Source organism: Hirundo rustica, chromosome 10, assembly GCF_015227805.2.
Source record: "Hirundo rustica isolate bHirRus1 chromosome 10, bHirRus1.pri.v3, whole genome shotgun sequence".
NCBI lineage: Eukaryota > Metazoa > Chordata > Aves > Passeriformes > Hirundinidae > Hirundo > Hirundo rustica.
In genome coordinates this window covers 9696664-9714685 of record NC_053459.1, presented here as the reverse complement: position 1 = coordinate 9714685, position 18022 = coordinate 9696664, and the positions used below count along the sequence as shown (strand labels likewise).

The window sequence follows — 18022 nt, the reverse complement described above, 5'->3', positions numbered from 1 at the left end:
TAAAGAAAATAGCTAAATCTTAACTAATTAACATTGATTACAAAAGTTTATTGCATTTATGTTACAATTAATGCTACATTTTACTTATTCCATGATGTTTATTAACAAATATGTCAGAAAAATGGAAAATATTGTTATTCAAAAAAGATCACTGTCCCATTTATGGAAGCAGCCTGTTGCAGTGGATCTCCAGATGTGCCTGGACACTGCACAACTCAAATGAATAGGCATCAGTATGCCTACTCCTTCCTCATTTGCACACAATTCGTATTTATAAACAGTAACACGATTATAAAAGTCTACTGGAAAAATTAATTTACTTTTTTCCTTATGATTTTTCTGTCTAAGGCTGAAGAACACCCCTGGGGAGTGTAAATTTACTCATCTAACACTGTTTTTTTCCCCCCAAGCACTCTTCTCCCACATTAACATCGATTCTAATAACTGTAGCAGTTCACAAGACCACAGTAGTGTGCTTTCCTTGCTATTGGGAGTAGTAGAAAAATCCAGCAAACCTCAGGTTTTGGCTCCCTTTGAACACCATGGGCACAAACCAGTCTCAGACAGGATTGAGAAACCTCTATGGTGACATTGTTTCAGAGGCTTCTTACGTGAGCAGAATTCAGAAATATAATTGGTTATGCAACCTATTACTGCAGCACTTCACATTGAGTGGCACTAAGTAATTACACTGTAAGTGCTGCACAACTGTTGTAATTTTTCATGCAGCTCTGTTACATGATAACACGATAACGCTGATGCTAATGCTAGCGTTGGGTTAGGCAGCTAAAGAGGGGATTACAACCCAGAAGTGCTAATAGCATGTTGTTAGGAAACAGGATGCCAAGGAGTCATTATAAATGAGAGGAAAAGAATAAATGAAAACTACAGTGGGAAGGCGGAAAAGATTTATTTAAGGCAAACTGCAGGCAGAGGGTGTTGTGCTGTTTTTAGTGTATTTAAGTCCTTGTTAAAGGGTATAGACTAAGAGGTCAAGAAATCATGATGATGTGAAAAGCAGTGGGAAGTGATGGGCTTTAGAGTAGTCACCTCATTGAACGACTGCAAGGTGTCTTCACATAATGCATCTGCTGGGTTTCTGGAGTGTTTGGCATACTTCCATAGATATTTTTCTGATAAAGAGCAAATTGATATTCTGAAAAATGCCACAGGATAATACCTGAGTAACATGAAAAGAAGAAAAGGGCTCCAGATGGTGGTGACAGGGATGAAATAGCAGACTCTGGCAGTTTCGTAACAACTGAGGCAAAGAAGGTCAAAAAGTGGTGTAGTTCTGCATGGACAAAGGGTCTCTACGCAGAGCACTGTGACCTCTCCTTGGTAATTAAATTGGCTTCTTTGAAATGCTGTACGTACAAATGCCAGCATGCAGAGATTGGGATTTTCACAAGTACATTCCGAATGTGATAAGTTTCCTGCCACGCTATCATCGCAGTGACATACACACAAGTGTCAGCAAGCTTGCTTTATTCTGCACCCATATGTGGCAATGGGAACAGCACACGGATCTGAGGGGAGAGGACGGGCTGAGGAGGCAGCAGGGGCTGCTCCCCGCAGGGCCCCCAGGCTGAGCCAGAGACACTCAGGGCAGATAAGGACATGTGAGTCTTGAGGGACTGAGACATTTACAGAACAAGAAGTCCCTTGGAGACCGGTGCTTGTGCACGTGGGTGTTTGTGGCCAGAGATATTGCAGGGGAAGGATGAAGCTATACTTGCAGTCTAGCTCCTCTCTTGTTCGCTGTTCGCTGAACTACTGCTGCTTTTGCGTGTCTTCCCTCCCTTCAGAACACAAAGTATTTCCGTAAATATCTAAATCTCCTCAATTAATTGTTGCACTAATAGGGTTTACTGACTTCGTTGTACTAACCGCTTGCCTACATTTGAGGACTGAAAAAGATTTTAGTGTTTGTCACACATGCAGAGGAGTTTTTTGCACACCAGTATGTGGACATTAGACTGTCTGGTCAGGTTAAACTGTAAGAAATGTAATAATAAATATTGCCACACTTACGTGCTTCAGCTTCCCAGCCCAAATTTCTGCTTATGAGCAGAAAAACCTAAAAGGAACAAGCCGTTTTAAAAACTAAACTGAGCGTATGGGAAGTTTTTTCCTTACAAATTATGATATGTGGGTGGGAGGCAGGGGGCTCAAGTAAATTTTGGAGTAATTATTGCACAGTAAATAGTAGGTGTTTCCAATACCAAGGCATGAATAGCTTTTTATGAAAAAAGCAAAACAAAAAGTCTCTGATTAGAAAATAATTTTTTCAAACACAACAGTGTACTCAATTTTTAGTTATTTTCCCTCCTGGAAGGAGGAAAATAACATCTGGTTTCCATTCATTTAATCTGAAAAACATCAGGAATATCAAACATGCTCTTTGCTAGTGAGGATTTAGGTCTTGTAATATGTCTATTGTGATTCCTTACACCTCAGCTAAATCTTTAATGAGTGTTTTCTCCCTGAAATACTAATTAATTGTTTTAAATGAGTTCAATGTTAATATAAGTGTATCTCCTTTCTTCTCAGCTTTTTTTCATGGCCACGCCTCAGAGGTTTTCACCTTTCTGCTAATTCTTACAAGGTCTCTCTGCTCTTTCAGTGCCTAACATTTGGGCACAACCTCTCTATCCCCAGGAAACACTTAGCCATTTGTCAGACATACAGAGGCAATGGACAAACCCAGTGGTTTTCTTTTGAACCTGACCCTTTCCAAGCAGTGAGACAGCTATGACCCATTGCTTAACGCAAAATTCCAGAGTGAAGTATCATTTATTTGGCCTAAGGCCAAAAATCCCCTTCAGGTTTGTTCCCGTCTTGATCAGTGTGTCTGCATTTTTACACACTGCTCAAAAAGCCTTGATGATCTTATGTAGTGTCTGTTTCCATTCTTTCTTGCATTTGCAGTTTTCTCTTCTGTATCTTTTTGTCAGACCTGATGGCAATAGTGGTATTTGAGATTAAATCTCTATCATAGCTCTCTTACAAGTAGATTACTAAGTTATTAGGGTAAAAAATTTCATGCTGCATGTTTGCTATATATTGAATGTAGAGGAAGAATAAAAGGGCATCAAGCCTGATTTTCAGGCAAAACCGTTTGGGAACATACATCCTATAATTCTTTATTCTGTCATGTGAGGAGCTTGGGGAATCTTGGAGCAACTTAGGAAGTAGTTCTTAAAACTTATTCTCTGAGAGAAAATTTCTGAGTTCTGGCATAAATGTATCCTTAACAAGTTAATAGCGTGTGTGTGAAGAGTGTCCCTTTTCTGTGTTGTATTTCATCTGAAATAACTTCCTAATATTTACTCACTCTGGTAAAAGGAATGTTCCCGCTGTCTCTTCTACTGATATGCTTTTGTGTTTCCAGCAGAACTTCAGTCAGAGGTGGTTCTGGGATCAGGAATTGCTTTTGTGTTCTTTCAAGACATTGACCTAGGATGGATTTGATAAAAGTCAGATATCAAAACATTTTGGCTCAGAATTGCTCAGCAGTAGCAGATGACTTCACCTAAGGTTGAGTGCTGCTCTAAGCATCACCCCAGGGCATCCAGGTGCTCTGCATGTTCTTTTGATCACCTCTGCTGGCTGTGCAGGTGTGGGACAAATCAGATAGAAAATAGATATTTTCTGGTGCAGAAATGATAGGAAGTGGACAAGGGTGAGACAACCCGGCTTTAGGGTCTGTGCAAGGCAGGAGAAAGCTGAGGCTGGATCATTCTTCTGATGAAGCTGCAAATGGGAACCTGTGAGTGTGGAGGGTAAACTGGAAGAAAAGAACATGGTCAGAAAGACTATGAATGAGGGATAAGTGAGAACAAGCAAGGGGCTAGAGAGCTGGGAGCTAGAGGTTTATAAGCTGAAAACAGTGGAGTGAGACAAGACTTTGGATAAATAGAGTGGTATCTGGGTCGAGAAGAAACCAGGAATTAATGACAAGATACTCTGGGAGCCATCATAGAAAAGTCTTGTCTTGCAAAGTGACATCCATTGTTTGTGAAGGTTAAATTTGTTCTTGTCAAACGTTGATGTGTTGTCAAAGCACTTGATGTCTTCCCTCCAGCGGCTGGTGAATAAAGAAGACAGCCAAGTACTGTTTCTGTGGCTGTGCTCTCCGTGCACTGGGCTCAGGTTAGTGCTCCTGTGTTTCCATCCCCTGTCCTTTGGAACTGTGTGACCGTTCCTGTTGTTGTTACTTCCATGTGAATTTGCTTCCTGGGGAAGCTCATTTCAGGCACTTTCTACCTTTTGGTAGATTGAATTTGCAGATGTGACAAGTTTAACATACCTGTAATAACTACTAGATTCATCCACTCTTCTGTAGCACTCAGTGACATTAGTTTAGCACTAGACAGTATTTCTCCTGAAGTTGTATTTTGAACCATCACTATTTTGTAGGGCTACTCTGCACAACAAAAAGAGAGGTCACACCTCTGAGAGCTGAGGACTCAACTAAATCTAAATTATGTCTAAATTTAGACTAAGTCTAAATTAATTGCTGAAAATGAGCCTGAGCTGACTCCTTTTGCATGAATGTGGGTGTAGAGAAGGATGGCACTGGTGGAGTGGTTCAAGTTCCAGGTCAGGCTATGCTGCATTCCAGCGGCAAAGGGCTCTTTAACTATAGGCATTGCTGAGGTTGCTGGGTTAGGCTAATCCCAACTGGATTGGATTGGACCAGAGCTGTTAAGTCTTCCTGATATGACAGATTGTGTTGTGTGGTTCACTAGTGGAAGTCTATGCAATTTCAGACAGCTTGGCACTGCCCTCTCTTTGTGTGTATTAACATATATTTAAGTATGCAGCCCAAATCCTGCTTTTAATGTCAGCTCTACTTAGAGCAAGTTAACTGAGTAAATACGAGTAGCTTTTTTTTGTAACTGTCTTAGAATTTGGCTTCATAATGCTAACACTGTTTTCCTCCAAAGTACTTATTATATTAGAAAACACTTCAAGTATGTCAGCCAGCCCAAAGGCTGCAGCTGCAGTCTGATAATAAATACAAGCTAATGAACAGAATTTCACTATCTGTAGCACATCTCTTTATTCCAATAGAACATAAACACATTTCAAATACGGCATAGGATCTCATTTTCTACACCAAGTGCTCCAATTTATTGGCTTCCTGAGGAGCTAACAAAAATCTTCCAAGACCACAGGGAACTTCTGCTTTGGAAGCGTCTTAGAAAACACTAATGTGAGTAGCAGAATACCACAAAAAATTGGTAAAATTGCTGTATAAGTGAATAAGTATAACCATAACATCCTTTAGCAGAAGAGGTTTTAGTGTTCAACGATGAAGGACTGTTAATGGTCTTTGGGATGTTGCCCTTAATGGAGAATGAGCATTTCACTTCCCATAAAAGGACACTTCTGAGTGCAAAAGCACCTTTTGTGTTTCTGAAAGTCAGTTGTCAGAAACAGAAGGTAAATATATATAGTTGCCAAGAGCCAGGCTTAGTGACCTTTAATGTTACAGGCTTTAGAATAATTAGATTTATAATAATTGTTTTTGTCTTGGCTAATATTATTACATGGTTCAAAAATACTTGCACAACACATCAACAGACAATTCTTTCTGCAATAAAACAATATATTACAGTGAAAAGTTATTAAATCTGTCAAACTTGCTGAATAATATAATTAAAAATATCTCATAGTGTTCCACCAGGTCCCATTGTCATCTGAATTTTGAGTTTGCAGTTTCAGATTGTGTGTCATTTTTGTTATTGCAACTGTGTGCCTGGCTTGGTAATACAGTGACAATCCAAGGCTTAAACTGTACATTCCCAAAGGACTTGAGCTGCTCTTCTGTGTGTAAATTACTAAGGAGAAAAAATATTTCCTACACTACATTCCACTTTAGGGAAAGTCTTCATGAACGTTTTGCTATCCTTGCCCTTCAACCAAAACCTTTGATGTGACACTGACACTGTATTTGAGGGTGTTTCAAACAGGGTTGAGTGCTTATGTGCTGCCAAAAATGAGCTGCAACTGAGCCCAAAGCTGTTCTGACTGTGGTTCTGGGATGGACTTGTTGATTTGTCATAAGTAATCCTCTGAGGCTTCTGTGGTGCAGACAGCTATATGTACTTCTCTGTAGAATGCTAGAAAATTTGCTTGTGTTTCCTATGGGATATTGGAGGCTCAGCTGCAGTCTAACTTGTGACATGCAGACCTGAGCTTCACTGGCTGCACTGATGCTTGCCAGGGGCCCTGGAGAAGGAGCCTGTACTGATTCAGTGGGGCAGTGGCTGTGCTCTGTTTCTGCTTGGGCTGAACAGGTGAGCACAAGGTGGGCCAAAGAGCCTCTCAGCTTGCGATTGTGTCTCTGCCCCTGCTAAATCCTGCAATAGTAGCCTGCAATGCATCTGAGTCAGCTGAAAAGCTAAAATTGGAAGGCTTCCAAAGATCAGCAGAAACATCCTATTTTTGCTTCCTCTTCTTTATCCCCAAAGACTTTTCAGGTGTTACTTGAAGCAGAGGAACTCATGAGTTCATTGTCTCTCATTGCCTGCTCTTTGCCTCCTGCAGGTTGAGTCTCAGAATTTCCCAGTGCAAGGGGATCCCTGCAGTTTCCTCCCCTGAAGATGGTGTGTGTGAGTGTTAAAGAATTGAATAACAAACAGATATTATAGCTAATGGCTTTTGTATTTGGCAGGGTGTAATCCTGTCAACAGTTCAGAGCCCTTAATCTGTTGATAAAAGCCAACAGCATCTCCATATTTTTCAGAATTCCCAAAAGATGTGAGGCTGAGAATGCATAACTATTTCAGGAATGGATATCAATGAAGTGGAGCAGAGTTTCCAGAGATGACATGGTCCTGTCCCTCTCAGGATATCACTCTTGAGTGATGCTCACGTAGAGGATGCTGCACCTTACCTGGCCTCTGTCTTCACCTTAGTCCGTGCCATCCAGTTGCCCAGAAAACAAATAGCAGCTCTAAGTTCATTGCTAAAGAAATACTGTGGAGACAACCACTTAAAACAGCTCATACAAAAAGAAAGTATGGGCACTGCATTCCTTAACTGTGTCCGGGTCTTAAAATCTGGGCTGCTGGTGCATACCAAAAAGAATTTGAGTCTCATTCATCACTTCCTATTTGTCTTAAAGTGAATGCTGTAGATGGGATCTGATTACCATGGCACAAAACCCTTTTGTGTTATTTTGCAGTGACACAGTTTTGCACCAAGATTTTATGGATCCTGTTTTCCCAAGAGCAGCCTGTGGCAGCTGGGATTTCAAAAGCTTTAGGACACTTTCCAGCACAAATGGCATGTTCCTCAGCAGCCCTGCAGCTCCCACAATCCAGGGAGCAGTGGTAGAGCAGAGGCAGCTGTGGAAAATCCCCTCCTCAGCTGAGGCTCCCCTGGTAGTGGGGAGAGGTGGCAGAGCTATTTCCTCCATGCTGCATGCACCTTTTTACCAAGGTGGCTGAAGAAATGTTAGTAGTGTGTCTTTACATTCAGCTTTTTTGTAACTTTGTTGTTTAACTGTTTACAGATCAATTCTGGGGAATAAGTTCCCAGATTGTTGCTTACATTGGTTTCGTTCCCTCTTCATCATGTCTAGTATATAGTTGGTCATGGAAATCATAGGTTTATTTGCTTGGTAAAATTGTTTTACAAGAAGAATAATGAGAGATTGGTTTGGGTTGGAAAGACCTTAAACACCATCTCATTCCAACCCCCCTGCAGTGGGCAGAGACACTTCTCGCTAGACCAGGTTACACAGTGCTCCATCCAACCTGGCCCTGAACACTTCCAGGGATGGGGCATCCCCAGTTTCTGTGGGCAGCCTGTGCCAAGGTTTCACCACCCTCACAGTAAAGAATCTAATCTAAACCTTAAGGCCATTATCCCATATTCTCTCCTCATGAAAAGTCCCACTCCAACGTTTTTGTAGCCCCCCTTGATGTACTTTCAGATGCTGTAAGATGTCCCCAGAGTCTCATATTCTCCAGCCTGAGCACACCCAACTGTCTCACCCTGTCTTCATAGGAGAGGAGCTCCAGCCCTCTGAGCATTTTCATGGCCTCCTCTGGACTTGCTTTAGCAGATCCACATCCCCCTCATGTCGGGGACACCAGGGCTGGGTGCAGTACTCAAGGTGGAGTCACACTGTGGGTGTGACCAATTCCTTACCCACTGCCAGTGATCCAGCCACCAAATCTGTGTCTCTGGTTTAGAGACTTAAGATGTTGTGCAGAATAACATCAAATGCTCTGCTTGCATCTAGGCAGGTGATGTCAGTTGCTCTTCCCTTACTCACCAGCACCTAAATGAACACCAAGTAACAAACAGTGAATAGCCATAAATGCTCTTATTTGTGCATGGATTGTCTTTCCAGCATTCTAATATTAGCATTTGTATGAAGGAGAGTTCCCACACTATTGTGAAACAAAACTTTTGAACAGGTATTTGTGTGTTGAATATGATGAGAATATTTAAACATCTGGTATTTGACTTAATACAAAGTAAAAACCATGCATTTTCTTTTATGATTTCATCAGAGAGAGCTCAGGGGATGATTTTCAAAGACATTGAAGACAGAAGACCTAGCTGAGACTCAAAAGTTTTATGATGGGGAGCTGTGCTTGAGGAAACATGAATTCCAGTATGTTTTTGTACTGAATTGGAACAAAAAGTGACATTTCAAAATTTTCCACTCAAAGGAAAATGAGAACTTAAAGTTCAGAAAAATGGGAAAACATGATTTAAGCTTTCCTAAATGAAAGAGGTGTCATAACTTCTGACTCCTGGCTCTGCCATGCTTCCTTGGGGCACTCTGGGAAGCTCCCAGCCTGTTGGAAGCAGCTTGGGAAGCTCCCTGAAGTGCCAAGGGTTGCTCAGGTTGGAGCCATGGTGGCTGTCAGGCTCCAAAATGAGTGGCAGAAAATCAGGAAGCCCTGAATATGTCAGCTATGATTTGAGGGTTTCCAAGAAGTATCCTGCTAGTTTGCTCTGGCAGTTGTTGTGGCGAGTCCTGTTGTCCAGTACAGAATCTGGGAAGGTGGATTTGCAGCAGTGAGTCAGGCTAAGAGGAAGGAGCACAGATCTGCTTCTAACAGGAATCTGCCTGTCCTGGGAAGATGTCACACCCTTTCTGTGAGCTATTCATACATCACTATTCCCCATAAGCTGATTCACCAAGAAATTAACCTCTGTCAGAAAGAAAATGAGGCTTGGATACCAAATTGTTACAGTGTGTTGGAAAATTTCACTTGAAGTTAAAAATGATTCCATTAAAAGTCATTTCAGGTAAGCAGTCTTCCTCTCCCTACCCCATTACTTGACAGGGAAGTGGAGCAATTTGGCTTGATTTGGTTTGTGGTTTTGCTTTGTAGATTATCTATTCTCACTCTCACTTAATATACCCATAAGCTTTAAACCATTATAGCTTTTGCTTGCAAAAACATTTGGAAGATAATTTTTAAAAAGCTATGCCAGTTTGAACCAATTTGGGCTCTGTTTACTCATTTATTAGGGGATAAATACAGTGTTGTGAAGTGTTGTCAGTGTTAAGGGGCAGCTAAAGGAAGTATGACAGGCAACATTTAGACAACCTCTAATCTAATTTTCTTTAAAACGTATAGCGAAAATTATTTTGTGACATTGGGAACCGGCTTGTCTATTGGGCAATGGTGTAAAAAGTAGCAATCCAGGCTCCTATATTGGAACAGGGAAAAGGTATCCATTATAGAAGAATAACAAGGGCATGTGAAGGGTTAAGCTGAAAAATGTACCGGCGCAGTTCAGTAGGAAAAAAGAGTCCAGGAAGGCATGCAGGGAAAGCTACTACTGACAGTTATTTGTTTCTTTCAAGTGTTTTACCTTGAAAACTGGAGCTATTTTTCATTTTTATTTTCTCATAAAATAGGCCAAACATTTAACAGAGAAGGAGAGTTTGTGGACTTGTTTTTTAATAATGAACATATGCCTGCATGTGTGTGATTTCTTTTTTATGCTTTATAATTGGCATAAACTCCTCATGTGACAAGTCTTCAACTTTAACTACTGAACTTGTGCAGACATCAAAAGTCATTGTGGAATTTCAGACCTTTGATGTTTGTTTTAACAGAAGAGCTGATGGCTGCTAAGGAGTAGCTACCAGGAACAAACAGATTTTCTAGGTCTCGTCACACACAACTTATTTTCTCCCCATTTCTGACATTTTTCAAAGTTGCACAAATGTTCATGGTGCCTAGTTATATGTACTTCTGTTGTTTCTCATGTTCATAATGAGAATTTGGCCTAGAGAAAAAAAACCAAACATATTTATTCTCTGAAGTCCTGCAGGCAGGTTTGGTCTCACTTTTTCCTCCCATTATATCTCAGTAATCCAGATTGCTGTTTTAGTACAAGCAGATTCTATCACCTTAGAGCCTCCAAGTTATGTGGCACTAACTACACAGAGCCCTGTAGTGTGCATAAACTATTGAGTAGCACAGTTAGGGAAGAGGAGTTACAGACAGCAGTGGAGGTGAAATTGCAAAAAGGAGGAAAAAAAAAATGGGCAAAGAATGAGGGTGAAAGATAAAAGGAGAACAAAAGAGGCAAGAAAAGGAAAAGAATGGGAGAGAAGGAATCAGAGGTACAGAACTGTGCTTTTTGTCCTTGCTTAGGCTGCTGTTTAAGTTGCTCTGGAAAACAGTGATGTATTGGGTGGATCCAGCTGCTTTTGTGTAGCCGAGACTGCAAAGAGAAATTCTGCTGGGTTCAGACAACCATTTTGAGAAACAAAAGAATTTTAAAAAGCTTCCTGTTAGAATCTGCTTCATAGGGTGATGTCCTTCCACACGAGTGGCTCCTGGGTGGGTTTGCTAGGAAAGGCCAGCCTTTCACAAGCCCCCAGTACTGTGGCAGATCTGAAACCTGGGCTATGTGCAAGCCTCCTGAGGCGTGTCCAGCCCTCCTGTCAGAAAGCAGGAGGGTGCCTGTGACCCTGTGCTGATCTGCTCTGTGCCTGCAGTCTGCTGACCCAGGCCGTGAACTTTCCCTGCTCATGACTGCAGGCATGTCTGCTCGGTTCCCTTTCCCTTACCTCTGCACAGGCATGGATTGTTTCTGTCAAATACAGTGCTAAGCACCTTAGGAGATTTCTGTGCTTGTGCGTATTTAAGTAAGAGGATTAAAAACAATAGTTCAATGTCTGGGACACTCCCAAAACGGTGTCCTTATTTGGCTTCTTGCTGAGGTGTGAATACTTTTTTGATGATGGAAAGTAATTTTCATCAGTGTTTCTAAGAGGTTTTCAGGCTGAGACATGATTGTCAGACTTTTCTGAGTAAGGAATATGAGGACACATTCCTGCAGCTCAATAAATGAGCACCGTGCACACACTGGTTCATTTCTGTAGCAAGCAGCCGTCACTGCATAGTGTCTCGAAGGCTTTATTTTCCAAGGAGCATCTGCAATCTGCTGGATTCAGCTGACTGTTGGCATTTGTGTTTGGCTTTAACAGATCTCTAAGTGCATGAACTATCCTGTGTGTCCAGCAGCAACTGCTGATCATCATTCTATCTGCAGAGACTACTGAGCAGCACTTAATTCAGCTGATGGAAATTTTCTGCTAGACAGAGCCCTGACTCCATAGCTGTTACGGTGATGTGTCTGTATCAGCAGTGTGATGGTTTGAAGAGGTTCCCCTGCAACCAGCCCATCATTTCATGAAGAATTAACAAGTGCAGATGTGTAGCTCTTCATGAGAGACACATGAACAGCATTCACTTCACTAATTTCAGATAAAATGCTTTATTCTTTGCTTATCTCAGCTGATCCCCCTGAGTATCATAGACCCATGAAGCCTACTGTCTGAATCCAAATTATTCTCTGGAACAACAGGCAGTATTTTCAATCAACTGTGCAATAAACTCAGCAATACAGATGTTTCAGACAAAATGTAGCTCCCTAAGGACAAAACTCCACAAAAGGATTAAAAAAGGTCTGTAACCACTATGCAGGGGTTAGGAGCAGCTGCAAGCGGGGTTTTCCAGAGTTGAAAGAACCACCCTAGAACAGGTGGCCCATCCCAGGTAACACAACCCAGAGCAATGATATGTGGTCACCTGTTATAACCAAGTATCAACTGGGATTAGCATTTCAGGTCAGCAAACTTTTAGCAGAGAATGGAGCAAAGCTTTTGGAACCACAGCAAGATACTTTGCCTCTCTGTCACAGAGCGTGATGTCTCTAATTTAGCTTGAGTGGTGGGCGGAAACGCTTACACAGCAGCTTCAGGGAAAGGAGGTGGAAGAGACACAACAAACAGTTAGAGCCTGCTGGTAAAGATGCCTGCCTGCCAGGACAAATAGATGGGTGTGAATTCTTTTTGGGATAAGATGCAAATTGTCTCAGGTAGAATAAGTGTAGTATAGTGGATAGGTCATTTCTGGTTTGTTGGGGATTATTTCACAAAGTCAGGGACTAAGTTTCCACTAGCTTGAAGAGGATGCATCCCCTTGAACACCAATTTAAGTTCCTAAACCACAAAATGAAATTCTCTGGACTCCATGCTAGTTCCAGTGCATCAGGGAGGTGCATAACTGTTTTCTGTCTGATGTTCAGCCTCTGACGCTCACTGTTCTGCTACGCCGCTGTATTGAGCTCAGCTGCTGCTAGGTACCAGAAATTTGTCTGGTGCTTGCACTTTGACAGAAGTGAAACATCTGGTGACATGCAAGAGCCCAGCTCACCTGTCTGCTGAAAATTCAGCAAACTGAAAGCTCTGCACAAACCACATTGGATCTGTAAATCCTCCCCTGTAATCAGTTACCCCTGTAATTGCAATGGGAAAGATGCATCCTCAGTGACACGTGAGGGGAAACAAATGGCACAGCTGCTGCAAGATCCAGAGGCAAAGAGAGGAAAGTGGTAGTAAGGAGATCACCCGTTTAGTTTTCCATGTAAATCTGTCCTGGATGGAGCCCTTGCCCTGTGAAATTGGATCCCAAGAGGGTTCAAAGTGTGTTGGCTCAGCTGCTCTGTCCAGCAGGCTCGAACCTATTTTGGTACAGGGAGGTTGAGGATCAGCAGTCTCTTTCCTCCCCTCTCTTCAGAACTCTCCTGCTTAATACTCCTTAGGTCAGAGAGAAATAATGACTCTTACTCTTCTCCAGATATTTTGTGAACGTGCATAGGAAGAGGGACATCCGTTGCTTCAAAATAATTTGAGCATTTTGCACAAAAATAGGAAATGATTTGCACAATACAAAAAGTACCTTTTAAACCGTGAACTGAAATGTGGGGATTCCACCAAATCAGAGGCTGCTTGCTCTAGTGTGCTCCTTCCCTCTCTTGAGCCACAGAGAGACTGTGAGATTGTGCTGGTTTTCTTTTCCCAGGATAATCTGGTTTTGTGATCATCCACAATGTGCAAGTACTGCCCCAGTCAGCTAAGTCGTTATTTGTGAAGTGTACCTAAAGTAGGTTTTTCATTTTATTGGTTTTAAAAGGCAGAATTTGAGCCCCTGAATTTTGTTTTAATTTTTCACAATGAGTAATTAATACTTTTATCTCCTGTTCAGTTCTTTTATGGACTAAATAAACAGCTGGTTTAAATCATCACTATTCTGTTAAGCCTGCCAGAATGATGCCAGTGTAAACCATCGAACAAGTTGGCCCCGTTTGACTTTTTCAAGTATTCAAAAAAATTTTATTACACTTGCTGAAAAATAAATTTACAAGAGACATAGTGCAAATCTTTGGGGAGTCTACCCATAACAAATCAGGTTCATAAACAAGTGAGATGTGCAGCAGAACAGAAAATTTGGCAGGAAACAGATTTTACTTCAAACTGACAACTGCTCATATGGCAAACTGCAGAAAATATCATTACAAAAAATATATACCAGGTGTATGGATCCTTTAGCAAGCAGGAGACAGTACTCTTGATGGAATAATATAAACATGCTCATCACACAGCACAGGAAATCATTTAGATTTGCTAAGATCCTTTCTGCAGGAAAAAGTCACCAAAAGAAACCTATATATGCAGAATGTTACCGCAGCAGGAATGATAAATTCTAGAACGTTTCAGCTGCTAAAGACATTGCTTTGCTTATGGCAAGGCATTCCTTTCCAGCCAGCCAAAGGCAGCAACAGCTGTACATGGCAAGAGGGAAGCTTTTACGGTGGGGCACAATCCACTTTAGTACCCGGGCCATGAATGTCCATGGTCCCAGGCACTCCAGACCCATTGCACCATTGTGTGCTTACTGTAACTGGTTTGTTAATTAAACATTCACTCCAAGTCAAAGTTAGATGTTGCTGAAACAGAGACTGAATGCTTTCCTATTCCTGATGATTCATATTTCACTTATTCTGAATCTTGCACCTTCCTTCGTAGATAAGGTTTATTTACCTTTAGCTCAGTGTACAGTGAAGGCAGTAGTCTCTATCTTCTGTGCTGCAGTTAATGGATCATGACAGGAGGGGTTTTCAGGGAACTGATATGCAGATAACGATATCATAATCCTTTTTTTTAAGCAATTAGGGTTTTGAGTGTTGAAGCTGTATTTGAATATATATATAAGCAAATCAAGATTGAGAAGTTTTACATATTTAATTTTTACATCAGCGAATGGATGGGACTTAGAAGTTGAATGCAACAGAGAGCATGTAACTGTTGTACTTAATAGTTAGAAAGCAATTTATAGTACTGAAACAATGTGTATCTCAAGTATGACAACCTTCATATTTATCACTCTCTCTCCATCCCTCTTTCTTCCTACATGCAAGTAATAAAGGGTGACTTATCAGTGATATTACTGATGGTACTTTTGTTTGCTAGACAAACAAAGACTTAAAGTTGCTATGGAAATACACAAATCTCACAGTTCATGCATTTATTAAAGGAGGATCATCAACATCACATAATATTGATAGAGTGCACACTGTCTCCTACATACTTATCACAAGACTCTTAACATTGAACAGAATAATGAGCTACAGTATGTCATTGATATCGTGTCCATTGATCACTGCCTGCGTGATCAATTTCTCATTTTAATGGTGTTTAAGGTAAAAATCGCACTCCCCAAATCCCAAGCATGCAGGTATTATTTCAGTGTCATCGCATTTCAGAACTGTAGTGAGTTTGAAGGCCATGGCTTTCCAGAAAGCCAGCTCATGACAGAATCAATCTCTGAGCTTTTTATATTTTTGCATGTTTGTTTTTATTAATGAACCTTTCTTTGATTGAGTTTGATTTTATTCCTCATTTTCCTTCCTCTGTAAACACAGAAAAGGAGGCAGTAATTAGTTTTCTATGATAATTTGAGATGTAGTAGCGCGTTGCACCAGCTGTTCTAGTGCTGCTGTAGGAACTCCCAATATCTTTAGTCTTTCTGCTTTCTAACTTTGGATCTTCTTTGATCTATAGAGGCCTCTGGGGCAAATGGGTGAGGTTAGACTATAAACTGGTTCCCACATTTGTACATGTGTGTGCTGATGAACTGTAGACCACCAAAGCTTTCTTGTTTATGTATCAAACGTGTCATCATCCCTTGCCTTGATTCCAGTTCTCAGATTAATTTCTGAATGGCTTTTGCATGAGCTTTTCTGTCACGTATTTCAGTTTCACAGATTTCCAGCACCGTTGGAGCAAATCATCTGAACACTGAATGTGTAAGCAAAACTGAGATATCCAACATTTGTATAAAGGAAAATACATAAAAATAATAAATAAATAAAATGAGCAAATCCCTAAGCAAAACTATTGAGTCGATAGCCTTGAAGGAAAAAAAAAAAAGTCACAAATCTAAAATAGTTGTGAATTTGCAATGTAGGAATGGCACCAATCCAGAAATATATTGGGATATTTTGAGAGGAGTTTTTAGTGCAATCATTTCAAATATTTGCTTTGTTTCACGGTGCTGTGTTTTCACTGATGTTAATGAAACTCTGAAGTTTCAGATGTTATCAGAACCCCAAGCCCCTGGTTTTGAGGTGAATATTCCTATGCCTATATTGGCAGGAATGAACAAATGAACTGAAAAGCCTGACACATAAATTGATTGAGAATTTCAGAAACAGGTGAACCAAGACACTTCTTTGACATCTGATTTCCTAAGGAAATATGTCTTGCATGATTGTACTTGGTGGTTAATTTCAGTTTCACAGGGATGAGTTACCAGGAAGACATTATTCTCTCAAAACTTTGAGTAATAAATGAGAAGGGTATGTACAGCAGAGATTCCATAATTCTGTCCTGTCCATGTTCTACCAATGCAGAAGGCTACGTGCTGAGTTCAGACATTATTTGGCATTGGTGTGTACATGGAAGGAGTATTTTATAAATGCCCTACACTGTGAAAAGTCTTCTGCCAGTTTGCAGGAGCCTGATCTTAGTAATTCTGATGTCATGGTATTGTTTGCCTTTTTCCTTTGTCCCTCACCTGCAGAGAAAGTTTTCACAGCGTAGGGGATCAGTCTTAAAGTAAAGCTAGTCTGGCAAGAGAAACTATCATGGTATAACTTGGTTCATGTTAATCAGCTCAGCAGGTGTGAGGCATGATAAATGGCACATTGGCTAATAACAGCTGACCAAATTCTACCAGATGCAGGTCTTATAACTATCATCCTTCCTTGCAGTCTGCTCTGGGGATAGGAAGTCTTAAACACAGTTGCTGGCCTCAGCTATAGGATTTTTGTTCTTACTTTTAAAATGCTGTTGGTCCATATTATCTGTAACAGTCACTGGGGCCATGAAAAAGCCATGGAGTTATAGAATTGTTTATGTTGGGAAAGACCTCTAAGACAGTAGAGTCTAGCATGAGCTCTTTAGCGTGGATTTAGCGTATATTTCTTTTGATAAGGATTTCTATTTTCTATGCAGTTTTTAGCCAAAGCGTTGTCTCTTTTGCAGGCCAGACAGGTGATGATACAATTACTTACAATTAGAAGACAAGATCTAATTTCATTGTGTAACTTGGCTACTTGTCTTTTCTTAATTAATTGTATTTTGGGGTAGACACGCTATAAACTAATCAGTCTATTGTCACATGCCTGCTAATTTTGTAATTAATTATTATTGCTAGAGTTGAGTGAATAATTTCTAAAAAAGAACTTGATGAATTGTGCTTTTTTTTCTATTCATTAATCCTGTACAAACATAATGATTTTCTGAAATTGGCCTGTTATTCTACTGTTATTCACTGAGTTATTCTTCATGAATACCCAACACACAGTTCATCACAACCTTTAAAGACTGAAATAAGTTGCCTTTGGACCAGAATCCAATGAGCGTGTTATTTATCAACCCCTTTTTGTAACAGTATGTTCCTTGCAGTTCTGGTTTTGATGATGTTGTATGGTTTTTTACAGGTTTTTTTTTAAATTGTTTTTATGGTTATAATCACTAATCTGACATTTACTTTTTATCAGGGTTCTTCCAGCATTTAATTATTGTTCTTTTTTTTTTTTTTTTTTTTTTTTTTTTATTGGAAGCATTCTTGCCTGCTAACTCGTTTGGTAGCACATCAAAAGGTGTAAGGCAAATGAAGCAAGAAGCTGGAGAGGTTTGTTTTGGAAGGCTGTAAGATCTGCAGTTTTGCTGCTGGGTCCCATTCCCTATTAAATAGTTTATGGAACCAGTCAATGCAAACCCAGGTCTGCTATATACTGACATGAGTGACATCTCTGCACCCAACCAGTGTTTCATGATTTGAGGGGTTTTTGTAGGCTGCCTCAATACTACCTCCATTGTGGCAGTAATGGTGTGTTGTAGACGTGTCCTTTTGTTTAGCTGTGCTTTTCCACTGTCAGTTCATCCCTCTTTAATTTCTGCTCTGCTTTCTTGGCAGAGTAAAATAGCTGCTGGGCTGAACCCCACTCAGGCCAGGTTTGCATTCTGTGTTTGACTTGGGTCTCAGTCAATGTTTATGTCGCCATTTACCAACCATCCACACTGTTAAATAAACAGTGTCGTTGACCTCAGCCTGGTCAGTGACACTGAGGTTTCTCTTCTGAGAAGCAAAGATCCAACTTTCCTGGAGTT

At 40.6% G+C, this 18022-nt stretch overlaps 1 long non-coding RNA gene across 2 annotated transcripts in view; it reads left to right on the top strand.

Annotated features, from left to right (window-relative positions):
- LOC120757097 (uncharacterized) overlaps positions 1–18022 on the top strand; it is a 123748-nt gene that overhangs the window by 66354 nt on the left and 39372 nt on the right. Inside the window, exons 4-5 of one of the 2 annotated variants that reach the window (XR_005702355.2) lie at positions 6559–6617; positions 11489–13587. The exons of the other annotated variant lie outside the window; for it this stretch is intronic. This is a non-coding gene — a long non-coding RNA (uncharacterized LOC120757097). Of the gene's footprint in view, positions 1–6558; positions 6618–11488; positions 13588–18022 lie in introns of those variants that run through there. 2 annotated transcript variants of the gene reach the window in all.